This window comes from Daucus carota, chromosome 5 (genome assembly GCF_001625215.2).
Source record: "Daucus carota subsp. sativus chromosome 5, DH1 v3.0, whole genome shotgun sequence".
In the NCBI taxonomy this organism is placed as follows: Eukaryota; Viridiplantae; Streptophyta; class Magnoliopsida; order Apiales; family Apiaceae; genus Daucus; species Daucus carota.
This window is the reverse complement of record NC_030385.2, coordinates 20,105,131-20,124,270: the sequence shown is the minus strand read 5'-3', so window position 1 is coordinate 20,124,270 and position 19,140 is coordinate 20,105,131. Positions and strand designations below refer to the sequence as shown.

Sequence of the window (19,140 nt, the reverse complement as noted above, 5' to 3'; positions counted from 1 at the left end):
TTTAGTTAACTCAACTAGATTTGTAGTGAATACCTGACTACTGCTTCCAGTGTTTTCTTCTTGATCTGTGGAGTTGGCCATTAGAGCTAGATTGACAAACTCCTCCTCTTCATCAGAGTCATCTCCAGCTGCCCAATCATCCTTTGTGATGAATGCTCTTTCCTTTTGTTTGAGAAGTTCATAATATTTCTTTTTGTAGTCAATGTTTTCACTTGACTTCTTCTCAACTTTAGGCTTTCTGCACTCATTTGCAAAATGACCTGCATTCCCACAGTTGAAGCACTTGAATTTTGATCTGTCTACCATGCTTCTATCAGACTTGGGATTGCCTTTAAAAGATTTTGCAGAATTAAAATTCTTTTTGAATTTCAGTTTGGAGAATCATCTTGACAGGAAGGCTAGATGCTCATCAATTCCATCACTTTCTTCACCAGAATCAGCTACTTCTTTCTCTTTTCTTCTTCCTTTGCTTTGACTCTGAGCTCTCCTCTTTGACCAACTTCGCAGTTTCTTCAACTTGAGACTTTCCCTTGTCCTTGACAGTATCCTCTAGAGATGCAACTAGAGCCACAGATGAATGCCCTTTCTTTTGGCTTTTCTCAATCTCTTCATCTTGTTCCATTTCAAGCTCATAAGTTTTTAAGGTTCCATACAGTCTCTCTAGAGTGTAGTCTTTAAATTCTTGTGTATTTCTGAGAGAGACTGTCATGGGTTTCCATTCTTTGGGAAGAGCTCTTAAGAATTTCAAGTTCGAATCCTTAACTTGATATACTCTTCCAAAGAGCTTTAGACCATTTAACAGTTTTTGAAATCTGTTAAACGTATCACTCAAACTTTCACCAGCCTTGAAATGAAATGACTCATATTGTTGAATCAGAAGCTGCATTTTGTTCTCTCTCACTTGCTCATTCCCTTCACAGATGGCCCTGATGGTGTCCCAAACTTCTTTGGCACTTGTGCAGCTGATAACACTATCCATCATTTCTTGATCCAAACCATTGAACAGAAGATTCATGGTTTTCTTGTCCTTGTGCACTTCTTCAGTATCTTCTTGAGAATATTCATGGATAGGTTTTGGAATCATCTTACCTACCATGTCTTCACCATCAGCTCCCATACTTGTGCAGACCTTCATGGGGACATGAGGCCCTTTTTCAATGCAGTTCACATAGCTTTCATCAATGGACAACAGATGCAGATGCATTCTCACTTTCCAGTGAAAATAGTTGTCTTTGTCAAGAACAGGAATCTTCACTCCAGCATCCCTCTTTCCCATCTTTCTCTAGCAGTGTTGATCTTTTTCCCTGTTTGTTGGGAACCTCGCTCTGATACCAATTGTTATTTTACACCAACTAAGAGAAAGATTGTAGAAGGGGGGGTTGAATACAATCTTTTACAAATTTAAAAGATTCAAGAATAATACACTAAGAACACAGTAAACAGAAAAACACCAAGTATTAAAAATACGGGTGGATTGAATGATCCACCCGTGAGATTTTATATAGAAGAATCTGTGGATTGTTTACAATTCGCACAGCTGCTGGTTCATCACTCAAACAAGTTCTAACTCTCAGATTTTTCTCTCAAGTAATTTGAACAAGTTCAACTGATGCTACTAACTTGGTTATATACTCCAAGTTTTACAAAGCTTTTAACTAGATTACAAAATGCACTCTAATCTAAAAACAATGCTGCACAACTTTGTCTTATGCATGCTTTCTGAGATGTCTTCATCTTTGACCATCATCTTGATTTGATCCAGATTGCACTGCATGAGATAAGTATGTTTCTGCTTCTTTTTTATTTTCCTAATTAAGCTTCCATGTCTATTTTAGTGTAATTCGATCCATGTGATTTGTCAGACTTAAGCTCTAGTCACTTTCAACTGCTCTTTGCTTCATCAGTTGAAAGTTCTGGTTGCTTTCAACTGCTCTTGACTTTATCAGTTGAATGTCCGGCTCATCAGTTGAATGAATTACAAACTTTATCAGTTGAATGCTGTTCCAGTCTCATCAGTTGAATTCCTTAGCATCATCCGTTGAACACTTTGTCTTCAGTTGAATGCTTGATTTTCATCAGTTGAAACATCATCCAGTCTTCATCAGTTGAATAGTTACATCTCATCAGTTGAATATCCTTCACTTAGATAAAATTACATGGCATTGGATATTTACAATTAGCCATCCTATTCTACCCATCCGTTGATAATTCCCAAAGACAAGAAATGTAACAATTACAACTGAAATTTGATAAAGATTCTAAGTAAGACATGTTACAAAATGTTTATGTTATCATCAAAAATTATTGATTCCTAACATGATCAATCAAAACCAAATTACAAGCCATCACGAACCAAGGATTTACTGTTTCACAACTCCCCTAATAATCTCCCGATTAATTAATTGAGCTATGTCTGTCATATCATGTACAAGAAGTATAAATCCTCTCCCGATTCATTATAAATCCTACAGATACATTTACAGGTTCGCGACTCCTATAACCGTGTTAAGCGCTCAATGACAGATTAGCATAAATAGAGAAATCACAATATTAGCTCAAACAAACATATTAAGCCAACAAATACTCCCCAATCCTCAGATTAGAGGATTAGTTACCCATAACAATTAAATAAAACATGAATATATATATATATATATATATATATATATATATATATATATAGATATATATAACTGAAATCATGTCACAAGAGTACAAGAGTGAAGAAAATACAACTTGACGAAATTTCTCGAACTTGGACTGAATCCCTTCAACCCTTGCTCAAGTTCTCTCAAAAAGCTTTCTCTCTATCTTCGTCTCTCAATACACACAATATTCAATATATCTCTCCAATAATACAAACCCTAATCATAATAATAATGTTTTAACAGTTTCCTCGAAAAACAAATCCGATTTCCCAAAAGAAGTTGGATTCTGAGACAAAATTCGTGGGCTGTTTTTCAGGCCTGATTCTGGGCTGATCCTTTTGTCATTAGATAGCTGGACCACTTTAAACTTGTAGACAATTAAGATATCTTCGCGTGGGCTGTTGAATCGTCTAATTCTGACGCCCGGAACTCAAGTTATGGCCCAAACAAGATTTGCTGCGCAGTTAGCCCACAAAGTCCGAATTTCTATCTAATTGAGCCCAAATAAGCTTGAATTAATCCAACTTTAGGAGTATTTATTTTCCTGCATTAAACACTTAAAAATCAATTAGTAATTACCCGATTATTTACAAAATACTGCAATTATGGGAATAAAATCATATAAAAACATATATAAATATATGCTCTATCAGGGTTCAAAGGTAGTGGAGGAACAAATTGTCCTCCGGATGCCTGCGGGGGCAGATTTACTTGCACGCTGCCAAGTATCTCCTGATCATAAAAGAAAGTGTGATCAGCAAAGTTTTCATAAATATCAACTTGGTTTTGAAAATCTGTGCACTCAGTAAATATAGTAACCTGTGTATCTGTTTGGTCTTGCACTAGCGTGAGTGCTAGCGTAGTGCTTGACTCTGTACAGGGTACCGTGGCAGGACGGTCAACTTCAATGGCATCATCCTGTTGAAAGAATGAGTCCAAAGACTGTTTCATTGCCTGTTCAATGTCCAAACCTTTTTGTGTCTCCATGGCTTCCAGCCTTGGCTTCTTAAAGCAAGACAGAGCTGCGGCTTGACCTAGCAAACTGCTTGAACTTCTCTTTCTGGAAACTTTACGAATGGGTTGAGTAGTAGTGTTGATTGATGTGTTTGCAGAAAAGAGAGTTGGTTGAATGAAGTCATCAGCTTGGTTATGAACCTGTGTGTTGTCAGGTTCATTGCTGGTAGTTTGGAAAACAAAATCAAGGTCACAAACAAAATCTGACGCATCAACATTAAAATTAGATGAGAAGTTAGAAAGTACCTGAGCTACCTGTAGATCCTTTTGAAAGGACTGCAGCTCCGGGTTTGATGTTGAGTCAGAAGGTAATGGTTGAGAGGTTGATTGTGTCTGTGGTATGTGGGTGTGTTGGTGTTGTGGTAGTGGTTCAGATGAAGACGATTGAGTTTCGAAGAAGTTGTATTCCAGAGGTTCGTCTTCAAATGAAGGTGTAGGATGTGTTTGATGCAGAGGGGAATGATGTGGTGATTGGTGTGGTTCTGGTTGTTGAATTTGTAGTGGTTCTGGTTGTGGTTGAGGTTGTTGCTGTTGTTCCTGTTGATCTTGTTGTTGTTGTTGCTGAGGAGGTGCCACTTGAAATTGGTACGGTTGTGGCTGAGCATTGAACTGCTCCATCAAGTATGAAGTCACAATAAGTTGAAGATTTTCATACTTCCTCTTGTTGGTCAAGGCCTTCATCAGCTTAGTACAGACACGCTGAGTTGGTGCAATTGGAGAATTGAAATATGAATTCTTCTCAGCGTCTGTCATCTTATCATTCAAAAACAACATTAAGAACCGAGGGTAAAAACATACTACTCTGGCATTCTATTCAATAGACCGACTTCTGAGTGGTCCCAACTTCTTTAGAATCGACTGAAGAATCTATTTGCCAAAATTGATTGGTCAATTGTGAACGATACAAAATCCAATGACTTGAAGAAGGGAGGAGATAATGTTAAAGTTACTTCGAGTGGTAGGTGAAAAGACCTTTGCCAGAGTGTCGAAGAACAAATCCCGCTCAGGTTTCAGATTCCCTTTAAGCATTCTTGGCAGATGAATTTCTCCTTGATAGAGTAGAGTTTGAAAGAACTGAACTATCACAGCATCTGTCGGAATCTCATCAAAATTGTTACGTGGAAACCCAAGAAACCTATTGACATCGTCAGTTGTAATTGTAATGCTTCGTCGTCCAGCGATGTCTCCGGAAACCCTGTAGTTGTCCAGGAGAGTAGTGTTGATGGCAGTTGAGTAAAACTCCTGAAGAGGTCTAATCTGCAACTCAGCATGTGCAGTGATCGCCATACTGACCATGTTAGGTCCAATCAGACGTAGAAGGGGGGGGGGGGGGGGGTTGAATACGTCTATACCAATTTCTTCGATTTAATTTAATTGCGGAATAATTCGGTGTCAGTCCAGTTTAAATCAATCGTAAATAAACAAGTCCAGCAAGTCGGGGAATATTCTTATATTAAAAATAATCCCAACACAAGTGTCGGCTGCAGAGACTACAATCACTCTAATACAAACTCTCGATTAAATCGATATTCTAACTTTGCTCTCGAGAATGTGTATAGTGTGTGCACTTACAAAGTGTGTAGTTGGTTTCAAGTGAAACTACAAAGCTCTATTTATAGGCTTCCCAACATCTATCCATGGTTAACGAGTTCGTCCTGGACGAATTCATTTTAACTGTAGTTAAAATGAATTGTCCAAAATAAAAACCAACTTCAAAGTTGCGCCAGTTATATGTACACACATATATATCACAAACTTGCGCTTGGAAATATATATGTATACATATGTTGTATAATTGCGCCTCTTTTGGAAGTCAAAGATGGCGCCATGGTCAAAGATTGCGCCGAGTGAAGTTGCGCTATGGTTTTAATGTGTCTTCTACTTAGAGAAAATTCTAAGTTAATTTAAACTTGCGCTTCAGTCACTGAGTGGTCAAACCTTGCGCCAACTTGATCAGTCAAAGGTTGAGCCAGGGAAACTTGCGCCATACAGAGTTCCACAGAGTGATGCCTTAGAATAATTTTTCATCATTGAACTTGCGCCAGTTGACCAAGTCAATTGTTGCGCCTGGACTTGAACTCGCGCTTTGACTTCAGGTCAATTGTTGCGCTCCAGTGTATTTGAGTATTTGAACTTAGAGAAAAATTCTAAGTGAATCTTGCACCATATGTATACATATAGGCGCAAGTTTGACTAAGGTCAAACTTTCACTTATAATTTATGTTATTATATATGTATATGTATATATCATTAATTGTTTTATGAATTACTTGAATTATTATTATTTCAAGTAAATTCCAATTAATAGTATATACTGATACTTTCAAGGTTTTGATGATGACACTAACAGCAAGCTAATAACATGAAACTGATATGTGTAAGCATGCTATCAAAGGTTATGTATGCGGACTAACAGTATTTCAGGATGTTAGCATGATTATAGCTGTCAGCAAGCTTATAGGAATATTTACAAGCTATCAGCAGGCTTACAGCGTGAACAGAGAAACAATCGGATAAAGATCAAAGTCTATTTTCAAGGAGATTTAATAGGAAACGACTTTGTAAGGATTCTAATATTTGTATATATCTTATATAAATATTAGAGCTCAGTTTTATAAAGAGTTTTGTTCAAAAACGTTTTCCTAACAAATAGGAGATTTTATTTCAAAGAATCTTATCTTTAACAAACTCCTATTTTGCTTCAAACGGATTTTATTTAAATACTTTACTGAGATGATTTCAAACGTGATCTATCTTTTACTCAGTAAACTTATGTCATTCAAACGTTCATCATTCAATTCAAATTTAAATGTGAGGTTGTTACCAAGATCGTTGGGAAGTTTGTTGGATTATGACCGTTGGTATGATGTATATAAATTTGTGTGTGCTTTCATTTTCGATAGAGAACAAGGAGAACACACCAAGCTTTCTGAAATACAACTCTTTACATTGATAAATCTTTTGTTGAGCTCTAGTACTTATATTTGCATATATATCTATATTGAGAGTTCATAGTTTCGGTTGTATTACACTTATTCATTGTATTGTTCAAGGTGTAATGTTTTGTTGCTGTGTATCCAGCTTGTGAAACAAGGGAACAAGGGGACTAGTTAGCTAGGAGAGTATACTTGGGAAGTATAGGTCTTGGAGAGCTTTTGGTTCGTGGTTCAGGGGTTTCAGCAGGCTGTTAACAGGAACAAGGGAGAAAGGGAGTTATATTATTGAATCTTGTAATCGTTGACATTTCTTGATTAATAATATAATCTCTTACCAGTTGGTAGGGGACCAGGACGTAGACCATTAGGGTTAGGGGTCGAACCTGGCTAAAATTCTTGGTGTTGCTAGCATACTGCTTTACATTATTTGCATTGCATTTATCTTATTAGCAGGCTAACTGTTTACTCTGAAAATTAACAGCAGGCTGTCATTGACAGATTAATTATTTGGTAACTTATAAAAATCGGGTATATTAGCCATAACACCTATTCACCCCCCCCTCTAGGTGTCTAATTTCATATACATATATATATAAATAAATATAAATTCAATTCTTTATTGATCCAACTAGAACAACTTGATTGACTTGATCAATTAATTCGTTGATCGAATTCACTGAATACTTTCGCACGTCCTGACGTCCTGTGCACTGGTCTGGTTCACGAACGACTCGAACTGAAATAATTCCTTGAATTCTTTTGCTTGATAATATACTTGATCAGTTCCTCCGGGTTAGATGTTGCTTCGATAATTTTGATTATAAATAATCAAAATAAATATACTGGAATCTTCTGGTCTTTGATACTTGATCTTCAGGCAATCTTGATAGCAGAAACTGATTGAGCTTTATTCATCACTGAGGCTTGAACATATTAATGAACTTCTTCCAGTGGACGGATGTTCGTCTCAGATATCTTGATTGTCTTTGTCTGTTCGTATCGAATCTCCAACCTGTAGATTCCTGTATTATACTTACGTATTGTTTCCTGTCTTTTGTTGTGTTGAGTTATCGTAATTACATTTACGTTACATTATGCTTTACAATCTCCCCCTATTTGTTTGTTAGAGTTCGACAAGCAAATCCTTTAAGAGGATAACTCAACTGACATAATGAAAAAGCACACTAATTTAAACAGGAAATAATACTAAGTACAGTTTGGATTATATCTTACAATTTCCAGAATTCAAAAGTAAATACAAGTAGCCATTGTTCCTCTAGCCTAAACTAATCTTTCCTTGCTTTCTTGGCTCTTGCATTAATCAGGTTCTGCTCAGCTCTTCTCTTAGCAGCATCTTCTTCTCTTTTCTGAATGAGTTTGTTCTCAATTTATTCAATCCTGGCAGTTATGGTACTCAGTCCCAGTTGCTCCAATGTATTCTCAGGTGGTGGTTGCTCTAGATTTTTCTTCATCTTCTCTAAGGTCTGTAGATGAACCATCTTCTTCAATTTCTTGAAAGTGATATTAAGCTCCATCCCTTCAATTTTCATGATGACCCTTGATGGATGAGCACGAACTCTTGAAGTGTTGTGAACAGTCTCTACAGCTTTCCTTATTTCCAGAAGATCAATCAGTTCTTTGAGTACACTTTTATCATCCTTCACCACCGACCACTAAACAGCACCAACTGCACGAGCAATTCTTTTAGATGAGAATTTTCCAATATCTGCAAGTGGTATGGCTGTGGCCTCAGAATCTTTCTTTTTCTTGAATATTATGGAGGTTGGATTGTAAGTGACAACAGGTTCATTTGGATGTTCAGGAACTTCAGGATTGAGTGGAGGCAGTGGATATGGTTGCTGACGATTGATTCCAGATAAGTCCAAGTCTCTGATAGCAGCAAAGTTCAGACGATAAGCATATAACAATTCAGCAGTTAGTCTTCCCTTGCTGGTCCTAGAGCACTTTTCTCTCACTTGAGCTTCCAGATATTTCAGTATTCGAGGAGAGTAAGTTGATAATGCTTCATCAGTGAGTCCAATACTCTGAATCATACCATCCTTGAAATACTTGATAACTGAAGGCTTGTCATGAATTTCAACTCCAATGTCAGTAATCCATTCTTCCACTCTGTCCCTGAAAACTTCATTGTGCTTCCTTCCGGTAGAGATGATCTTGTTCCTTACCACAAACAGTTCAGTTAGAGAAAGGTCTCTGAGAAACTAACTTGACATGTGCTTGAGTCCATGGCCTTCTCTCTGTAGCTCAAATGATATGTTTACCATCCATCCTCTCCTAAGAAGAACAACAACAGGTACAGTAGAAATAATATCATTTAACACCTCATGGTAGTCATGTAGATCCTTGTAGTTGTTCCTGAAGGAGTCAAAGATATCTTTCACTTCATCATCATCATTTTCTTGACAGACCTCTGGAAAATCAAACACTGCCCTGGCAGCATCCCATTCTTCTCCTTCTTTGTGCAATTTGGCAAGCCTCCTTTCCCTACGAATCCGTCTTTGGTTTTCTAACTTCTCCCTCGCTCTCCTTTGCTCAGCAAAATCTCTAGAAACATCAGCAATGTCTTGAGGATTTGCAATTTCAAACTCTTCAGGAAGGAAAATGTCATTATGATATGCAAGTTCATCAGCAAAGACTTCATTTTGAGGGATTTCTCCTTCCTCCAGATCATCATCAGCACCAACCATCCTAATCACCCTGTCAGTATCAACAAACTCAGGGATGTATTCATCATGACTATAGCTGAATTGACCTCTAAGAGCAGAGTCAATTAGTTCTTCTGACACCCCTGTGATCACCCTCTTTCCTCGTGCTTTTTCTGCTGCTCTCTCCCCCTCAGTTGAGTAATCCTCTCTGGAAGGTTGAGATGCCAGTAGCTTAGCCTTGAGTGCAGCTAACCTTTGCTCCATTGTTGACTTGATTTCAACTAACTCCTCCCGTAGAACAAGATTTTCAGCTTCCAAGTGTTGAACTTTGAATTTCAAGGCCTCAAATTCTGTCACAGATACAGTATGAATAGTTGTTTCAGATATAGGTTGAGCTGTGGGGTTCTCACTTAATCGTTCTGCAGGTGTTTCTCTCGTTTCATTCATAGATTGAACACTCAGTGGGTTAGATGGTGTCTGTTCATCAAGTTCTGTTGGTGTTTCCCTCACACTCAGAGTTGTTCTAGCATCTATCTTGGATGTACCTGCAGAAGAAATCTTCTTAGCCTCTTCTAGAGAGGTCACAGAAGGTGCAATGAAGGTTCGTGAGCCTTCGTCCTCAGTTTCCTCGTCAGATGAATCTGATTCATAGGAAACAAGTTGCCAACTACTCGAAGGTAGTGAGTCCTTAACTGGATCCTGAGTTGGAATCTCAGGGTGGGTAGACACAGGGCTCGAAGGATATGATCCTTGAATAGGCGAAGCACCCTGGTTTCCCACAAATGCCTTTGACGGCGAGAGACTTTGTGACAAGTCCTCTGTAACTGGCACACTTCCTGATATGAAGGGCTCAGAAACAGATTTCCGTTCACCTTCGAGAGGTGAAGAGTCCCTTAAGAGATCTGGGAATGTTCCTCCCAGGGGGGTAGATGAGGGTGGAGATTGTGGAAAATCACCCAAGTTTCCCCAGAAGCCTGTAAAGGCACTTGACCCTGAAAAGGATCAGAAACAATAGTGTCTATCGCTAACATGGACGACAAAGTGTTAGCAACCGTCAGTTCTTCGAAAGTGTGTGCAACCTCACTGTGCATAGGAATATTATGTGGTTGAGGTGGTGAGGAAATAGACATATCTGCAGATGCCTCAGGTTCCATTCTCCTTTCCTGACTAGGAGATAGAGCTGCAGATTCAGAAACAATCTCCTTGTGTGGTGCACTAAAGTCACATTCTCCCTCGCGCTCAGATAAATCAGTTGGTTGGCTAAGGGGCTGAGATGTTTCTGCTTCAGTAGTTTGTGTATTGGTGCCTTGGTTATGAATTTGTGGGATTTCAAATTCACTGGCACGTGCAAGAGGTGGAGATAGTGGATTGAGATCTAGTAAGTTCTGAACCCAATCTTCAGGTGCACTAAAGGACAAGTTATCAGGATCAGAAGGGATACCTGATTGAAGCACTGGATTGTAGGTGTTGGTGAAGAGCTCATCAATATCCAACATGACATTGTCATTTGTTGCAGCTTCATTGGATTGGACAGGACTATCCACTTCATCTTCAGAATCAGTGGTGTTGTCCTGCAGAGAATCCGCTCCTTCTTCAGATTGAACTTCATGTTCATAAGAGTCTTCAGCTGCATCCTCCACTATCACAATATCTTATTGAACAGGAGCATTCTGAGCCTCAGGAATATTTTCTTGAATAAATGGCTCAGGTTCTGGCTCAGCTTGCTGCACAGGAACCTCTTCAGCAACTACTGGAACAACAACAGGTTGAACAGGTGGTGGAGGCACGTCCTGATTCAGAAATGCTTGCATGGCTTCAGGGAGCACCACTTGCTCATTGTTGGTGTAGTTCTGATGATTCTCCAGCATTGAAATGACCCTAGTTGTCATGAAGCAAGATATGACATTGTCTATATTTGGATAGACAACACGTTCAGCAGGGGTTAGCAGATGATTCAACACAATCTGAAAGAATCGAGGGTATAGGAGCACATGACTGTTTTTCCTCAGAGAATCCTGAAAAGCTCCCATGATTAGATGACCCAAGTTGATCCTTGTGTTCTGTGGAATGGCTATTCCAATTTCCTGATTGAAGGTAGTAATTCCATGGAATCCACCAGTCTTTGGTGCAAACACATGAGAAATGGAATTAAAGAAGAAATTCCATTCCCGAGGCAAGTGCTTGCATACATCTTTGATGGAAGTTCACCATCTGGTTCCTTCTGACAGTGGATAGCATAGAAAAAATTGATCCTTTCAGCTCTTTCAGGTACTAATTCAAAGTCCTCTGTTGGTAGTTGTAGAGCACTATTCAGGGTGTTCTCAGTGATAGATAGTGTACGTCCCTGAATAATACATGTAAGACCAAGTACTTGTCCTACATTCACAACAGACACAGAAGACAAGAAATCTCGAAGAAGAGATTTGTTAAGCATTACAGACTCTATCATAGCAAATCTAGCAAATGAAAACTCAGACATATATCGAACCCAGCTTCGATAATTTGCTTGCGTAATTAAGTTATTATTTTCAACAATTGTGAAATTTGTCTTCGGAATATCAAAATTTGCAGCCATTTTTAATTAAAATTAAAAATGATTAGAAATTTCGTTTCACGAAAATTGAAGGACAAATAACCACTTATGTTACGAAAATAATTAGTTAAATACGCTCCGAAAAACCCTAAATTCAAGAATTTCAGATTGCGATGAAATTACAGTATGTTGTTCCTCTTGAAATTCTAAAAATTATGGGATCGTTCTCGCAAATTTTTGACAACAAAATCACGTAGAAATCTAGCCTAGAAGTTCAAAAGTCCTTGAAAACCCTTTCGAAAAACGACAATGGATCATGAATATTCTGGTATGTATAGAAAGAGCTTGACAAGGAGATTCTAAAACTAGTCTCGGAATTGAAAATGGACAAGATTTCGTTGGTGTTTTGTTGGATTAAAAAGCTCGAGTGCGGTGGTTTTTTTTTGAAAACGAAGGAGAGCAACGGCGTGTATGTATGTGTGTATATAACAGTGGAGAATGAAAGAAAGTGACTAAGTGGTGCACATATATACTCAGAGATAGACGGAGGCGGAAGTTGGTTAAAGACCAACTTGCCCCTCATAGTGTACATAGTACACTACCAAGGCGCAACACTGGTAATGACCATCTTGCCCCTTATACACACATACAGTGTATATGGGCGCAACTTAGGACTTAAAAAAAAACTGAGTTGAAAGCCCTTAAGACAGGTATATGAATAGAGATCACGGGCGCAACATTTGACTTGCGCAGAGTACAGTGGCGCCTTGAATTGACTTAGAGAAATCAAGAATGTCGAAATCCCATCGTATATATATATATATATATATATATATATATATATATATATATATATATATATGTTAACCAGGGGCGCAACATTTGACTAAGTCAAATGTTGCGCCTATTACCACTCATTAACAGTATATGTACTTAGGCAAATTTTGAAATAGTTTTCTCCCAAAACCATATCAATTTTGTCAAACGTATTTTGATTGAATTCAAAATAATCTAACAAATTGATACCAAAATATCACAATTAAATCAAATAAAGTTAAACTAAATTAATTTTAGTCAAACAATATTTAATAAATTATGCTGCATGTATTTTAATTAAAATCTAATTAATGGATATCTTAAAATAATTTGAATTGCTTCAAATCCATTAATCAAATTAAAATATGACTCAAATAAGTACTAATATTCATTAATTGAATATAAGCACTTAATTAATTCAAGAAAATTAATTCTAAATATTTACCATATAACAGATAATCACGTAATCATGTAAAATCATGCAAGTCATATAAATCATGGCAAATAATTAAAACTAATTATCAGATAAATATGTAAAATAATGGATGCTCTTTGTAAATTCACAAGTCCTGAAAATATTGTCATTTTAGAACTTGGAACTTACGAACAAATTGCAGTTATTTCTTGTCTAATTAATTAGACATATTTAACATCCCAAGTTCACCAACCAATCTAGAGAAAGTGGATTCATCTAGTGGTTTAGTGAAGATGTCTGCAATTTGTTGATCAGTAGGTACGAAGTGTAACTCTACTATTCCATTCATGACATGCTCGCGAAGGAAATGATACCTGATATCAATATGCTTTGTCCTGGTGTGTTGAACATGATTGTTGGCAATGACAATGGCACTCGTGTAATCACACATAATCGGAATTTTATCCAACATGAGTCCATAGTCTTGTAGTTGACTCCTCATCCACAAGATTTGAGCGCAGCAACTTCCAGCAGCTATGTATTTAGCTTCCGCTGTAGACGTAGACACGGAGTGTTGCTTCTTGCTGTACCATGACACCAACCTTCGTCCAAGAAACTGACAGCTTCCTGAAGTACTTTTCCTATCAATCTTACATCCTGCAAAGTCAGAATCTGTATAGCCAATCAGATTAAAACCTGTATCTTTAGGCTACCATATCCCTAGATTGGGGGTTCCCTTAAGATACCTAAAAATACGCTTAACAGCTATAAGATGAGACTCTTTAGGATCAGCCTGGAATCTAGCACATAAACAAGTTGCAAACATGATATCTGGCCAACTAGCAGTTAAGTACAAGAGAGAGCCAATCATACCTCGATACTTCGTGATGTCAACTGACTTACCAGATTTGTCCTGATCAAGTTTGACAGCAGTTGGCATAGGGGTTTTGGCAGGAGATGCTTCTTCCATTCCATATTTCTTCAGAATATCCTTGATGTATTTAGATTGGCAGATAAAAATACCGTCAGGCTTCTGAATAACTTGAAGTCCTAGGAAGAAGGACAATTCTCCCATCATGCTCATCTCACACTTGCTCTGCATAAGCTTAGCAAATCTCTCGCATAAAAGATCATTAGTAGAACCAAATATAATGTCGTGGACATATACTTGTACAAGAATTATATCATCCTTATGCTTTTTATGAAAAAGAGTTTTATCGATAATACCTCTGGTGAAACCATTTTCAAGTAGGAACTTGGAAATAGTGTCATACCAGGTTCGAGGGGCTTGCTTCAGGCCATAGAGTGCTTTGAAGAGAAAGTACACAAAGTCTTCAAATTCCTTGGCTTCAAACCCAGGGGGTTGTTCAACATAGACTTCCTCTTCTAGATCACCATTCAAAAATGCACTTTTCACATCCATTTGATATACTTTGAAGTTGGAGTGTGCAACAAATGCTAAGAACATCCTGATTGCTTCAAGCCTAGAAACTGGAGCATAGGTTTCATCATAATCTATTCCTTCTTCTTGCGAATAACCCTTTGCAACCAGTCTTGCCTTATTCCTCGTAACAATACCATCTTCATCCAGCTTGTTTCTGAAAACCCATCTACACTACAACAAAAACAGTTATCAGCGACCAAAATTATCAGCGACCGACAATCTGTCGCTATTGTTTTCGATCAGCGACCGACTATAGCGACAAAGATGACACTTGGTCGCTAATACTTTTTAGCGACCGAAAACAGTAGCTAAGCGGTCGCTATAACCTTTTTCCCTCCCAAAAATGAGCGCCAAAAATTTCCGCCACATGCTTTTGCGACTAATTTTTATTAGCGACCGCCAGCAGTAGCTAAAAGTGCCATGTCAGCTATTCTTTAGCGACCGCATTTGGTAGCTAGTTGGTCCCACTAAAAAATTTGAAAAAAATAGCAGGGTTATCAGCGACTGTTTTTTTAGCGACTGATTTTGGTAGCGAATAGTGCCACGTCAGATCGGTAGCGACCGAAACCTGTTGCTATAGCCGGTCGCTGTTGTTATGTACTTTATTTTTAGTTTTTTTTCCTGTTTTTTTACTTTAATTTTTGAAACTATAAAATATAAATCTTTTATTAAATAATTAAAAATATGTTTCAGGGTTAATTGCAACTTGGATATTTTTTAACAATTTTGAGTCATTTATAAAAATTAAAAATATTTGAAATGAGTTGTAGTATATTTTTAATTAATATGTTAGTTAAGAAATATAATTTTTATTTATTTTTTTTCGTTTATATATATATATTATTTTTTTCATTTATTTTTTATATTTATATTTATATTCCTTTTATCGAATAATAATTAATTAAAAATATGTTTCATTATTGATTGCAACTTAGTATTTTTTATTTTTTTCAAAAAAATATATATCGAGTATTTTAATAGAAAGGTCAAATAATTTTAATTGCATTTATTTAGACGTCTACTTTGCACATGTATGATTGTATGTGATATGCCTTTTAGTTATAATGTTTTTTTAATATGTTAATAAAATATATTATTTTGTTTTATTTTGTTTTGTTTTTTGTTTGTTTAGACGTCTACTTTGCATATGTGTATATGTGTGTTTGATGTGCCTTGAGTTATAATGTATTGTTAATATGTTGAGAATATATAATTTTCATTTTATTTTACTCTAGTTGTTTTATTTATATTTATACCCTTTAACTGAATAATTAAAAATACATTTCATGATTACAACTTGGAAATTTTTGATTTTCTTAAAATATAATTTTTTTAAATCCTCAATAATTTCAACTAGAATTTCCTCAGATGTATTTGTACATATGTTAATTTGAGTTTACGTATAATGAGTAAGTAGATGAATTGAATAACAACAATATTGTATATAATAAAAATTGCATATTTTTCAAAATAAAATAAAATATTTTTAATTAAATAATATATATTAATTTCATGAGTGCTTACTACTAACAAAAAAATTTAATCATAATTAATATTTTATTTGGAAAAATTATTACTCTAACTAAATTTAAATAAAATATATTAAATTAGTCACAATTTATTTTAAATAAATTAATATGAAAATCATATAATATTTTTCATTGTTTAATGAGGAATTAAATTAAATAACTACATTAGAAAAAGCTGGGAACAGAGGTTACCAGAGGTTAGATTACAAACTGTAAAAAACCCTCGTCCTTCATCAGAGTGCTTCTCGGCAGGATCAAAGCTGCAGTTGGGTGCTCGGTACTTATCTCCTCCCACGTTCTCTTGCACGGTAACAATCCCCTGTGTATAGGCATATTATGATTTGTGTAATTTCTGCGATTTCCTTATATACTGTGTTTCGTGTATGTGTATGTATATGAATTCTTGATTTTACTGTTTTGGATAAACTTGATCAATTTGGTGCGTGCTTATGAAATTATTGAATGGGCTTGTGAAATTATTGTTTCTTATGTATGTGATTTATTGATTCATCTTTGTATAACATAAGTTTGGAAAATTTTGGGTGAAACTTTGATTGTTCTGTTTTATGGTATATAATCTTGGTTAAAGGAAGTTTTAGATGGTTTCTCTACTGAGGTGTGGGCTAGCTTGCCTTGGCTTGGTGGGTGGTATATAATTACTCATAAAAAAAACTCAGAGAGTAAGATCTAGGTGAAGTACTGCTTGGTCCCTGGTTCCAAAGCAGAGCCTGAACTGCTGCAAGAACCTTTGGTTCTGAAGATGCTTTATCTATCTTACTAATCACCCCCAACAAATTTTTTTACAAATTGAAAACTAAGATATAACAAAATTAAAATATTAGAGGGTTGAAGTAGGTTTACTATCTCCATCGTATTCTTTGCAATTCACAGGGCTTTTGCAGAGGAAATATCTGGTGTTTGTGAAGCAGGTATAATAACTAAGAATATTGCAGCACTGTGCTCGGCATATTTGCTCTGCAAGAAAAAGTAGTAGTGAGGCTTTCTTGAAAAAAATATGGCCCTTGTTAATAAATTAAAAAAAGCTTATTCAAATAAAAGTTTATTGTAAGAATGAAATTTTTATGAGATAATTAAAGTAAAATCAATCCTACTCACAAAATTTATAAATATACTGTAAAAAATAAATCAAATAGCAAGTATTTTGAAATCAAAATATAAAAAATATTCAATATACATAAGAGTTTATATACATATATATATACATATTGCAGATTACAAGATCTTTTCAATAGTCATCTAGTCAATAATTACCAAGTCATATATTCAAATGGCCCAACTTAATTTAGCATATATCCCATATTAGTGCTGTATGTGCATATCAAGTATATGTCCAGATAATGACATCAAGTTTGTAGTAAACATGTAAATGATAGATAGGAGCAGGACCTAGCTGATTAGCATAGCACAATATTGAATCTTCCTACCTGTGAAATAAAAGGGATTCTGATCTTTGGGTAGGGTTTGATGAGCTTAAGCAAGACTTGGGTTCTGATATAGATCATTTTCGTTTATCGTTTAAAATTAAGCTACTAACAGTTTTCAGTTTTATAATCAAGTATTCATATATTCAATTTCACGGCCTTGCACGTTTATATCATTATTTGAAAATATAATTTAATAAATACAAGTTGACATTATAATTTTAAATACAAACTAATAGTCTGTTAGGCAGATATGACCCTATGACCATGACTTTGTTTACTGCATGAGTTGCACTATTCTGCATTCTAAGAAATCAGATCAAATTATATGTTATACATACCACTTGCTGCTAACAGTCGAAGAAACTAGTATCCTATAAAAGATAAAGACTGCTGAGATTAATGGCTTACCACGTGATTCTGATAATTTGAAACATGGTCAGGACTGGTTGTTTACTAATCTCTGCCAGATCTCTGTTTTCTTGCAGGTGTCCAAATTAACAGAACTAGTCCAGTAGTACTTATATTTTCTAGTTTGCAGACAGTCTGATCTTTGTTTGTTAAAAACAACTATACGTCCGTAACTATTATATTTTGTCTAGATCTTTGTTTCCTTTATTTTGTAACTAAAGGGGCTGTATTGTCCTTGTAAGATTGAAACTAATAGTTAGTAGTTACTATGCAACTTTATAGTTTTTTTAGTAGTGAACTGCAACTTTGTTATTAATTTTTGAAGTCCGTTTTTCATATTTTGTTGTTCATATAAAACTGAGATGTCACTTCTTTAAATAATTTGATAATGACAGGGTGATCGTGATGACTAAGATGCTGATGATTATGATCATGATGCTGATATTGGAGGATCTTAGTGTATCAACAAAGTGATGGTCGTAAGGTATTTATCTATTTAATAGTTAACTTCAATTGTGTTATTAGCTGCTGAAGTCTGTTTTTCATATTCTGTTGTTTATATGCCATGTAGATTCACTTCAAATGACATTGACAGGGTGATCATGCCGATTAGGATGCTGATGTTGGAGGATTTTCGAGTATTTAGGTGTTAGTATTGTACTGCTTGGATGATATTTGGAACATATGGTTGTGTTGCTGAAATTTTAAGGATATTGATGTAAATTTTGATGTTAATATTGTTGGGTTATTCAATGCGATCAATTTAAATACAGGTCATCGTGAAATTGTTGAGACAAAGTTATTGTTCGTGAGAAAAGCAGGTGCAAACTGAAATTATGTAAATCTGCAAAAAAAAAAAAAAAAAAAAAAAAGGCTTTAGCTACCGCAAGCAGTAGCCAATGCTGGTAGCAAAAGCTCTCAAACTTAGCGACTAAAAGCGGTCGCAAATACCTGTAGCTGTATTAGCTACGGCAATCCGTAGCCAATCGGTCGCCAACTTTAGCTACAAAATCCGGTAGCGAATCCGTCGCAATAGATAGCAACCGCAATCGGTAGCTAATGGCGGTCGCAAATAGTAGCGACCATCGGTCGCAAAAGTGGTCGCTGACACGTGGAATTCGACGGTCCTGTGCTGACTCAGACTAGCGACAAATTCGGTCGCCAATAGCCGTCGCTAAACAATCGGTCGCTGAAGGTTGTCGCTGGAGTGCATGCCAGCGACGAGATTATATGCGACAGTTTTCAGCTACCGGGTTCCGTCGCTAAAGCCTAGTAGCGACGGCGTT

The 19,140-nt window shown here is 36.2% G+C and overlaps 1 long non-coding RNA gene across 1 annotated transcript; it reads left to right on the top strand.

Moving 5' to 3' along the window:
• Positions 1-16,167: 16,167 nt before the first annotated feature.
• On the top strand, positions 16,168-18,626 carry LOC135152634 (uncharacterized). Its single transcript, XR_010292009.1, has 3 exons — positions 16,168-16,309; positions 18,250-18,338; positions 18,450-18,626. It is a non-coding gene; the product is annotated as an uncharacterized LOC135152634 (long non-coding RNA).
• The last annotated feature ends 514 nt before the right edge of the window (positions 18,627-19,140 follow it).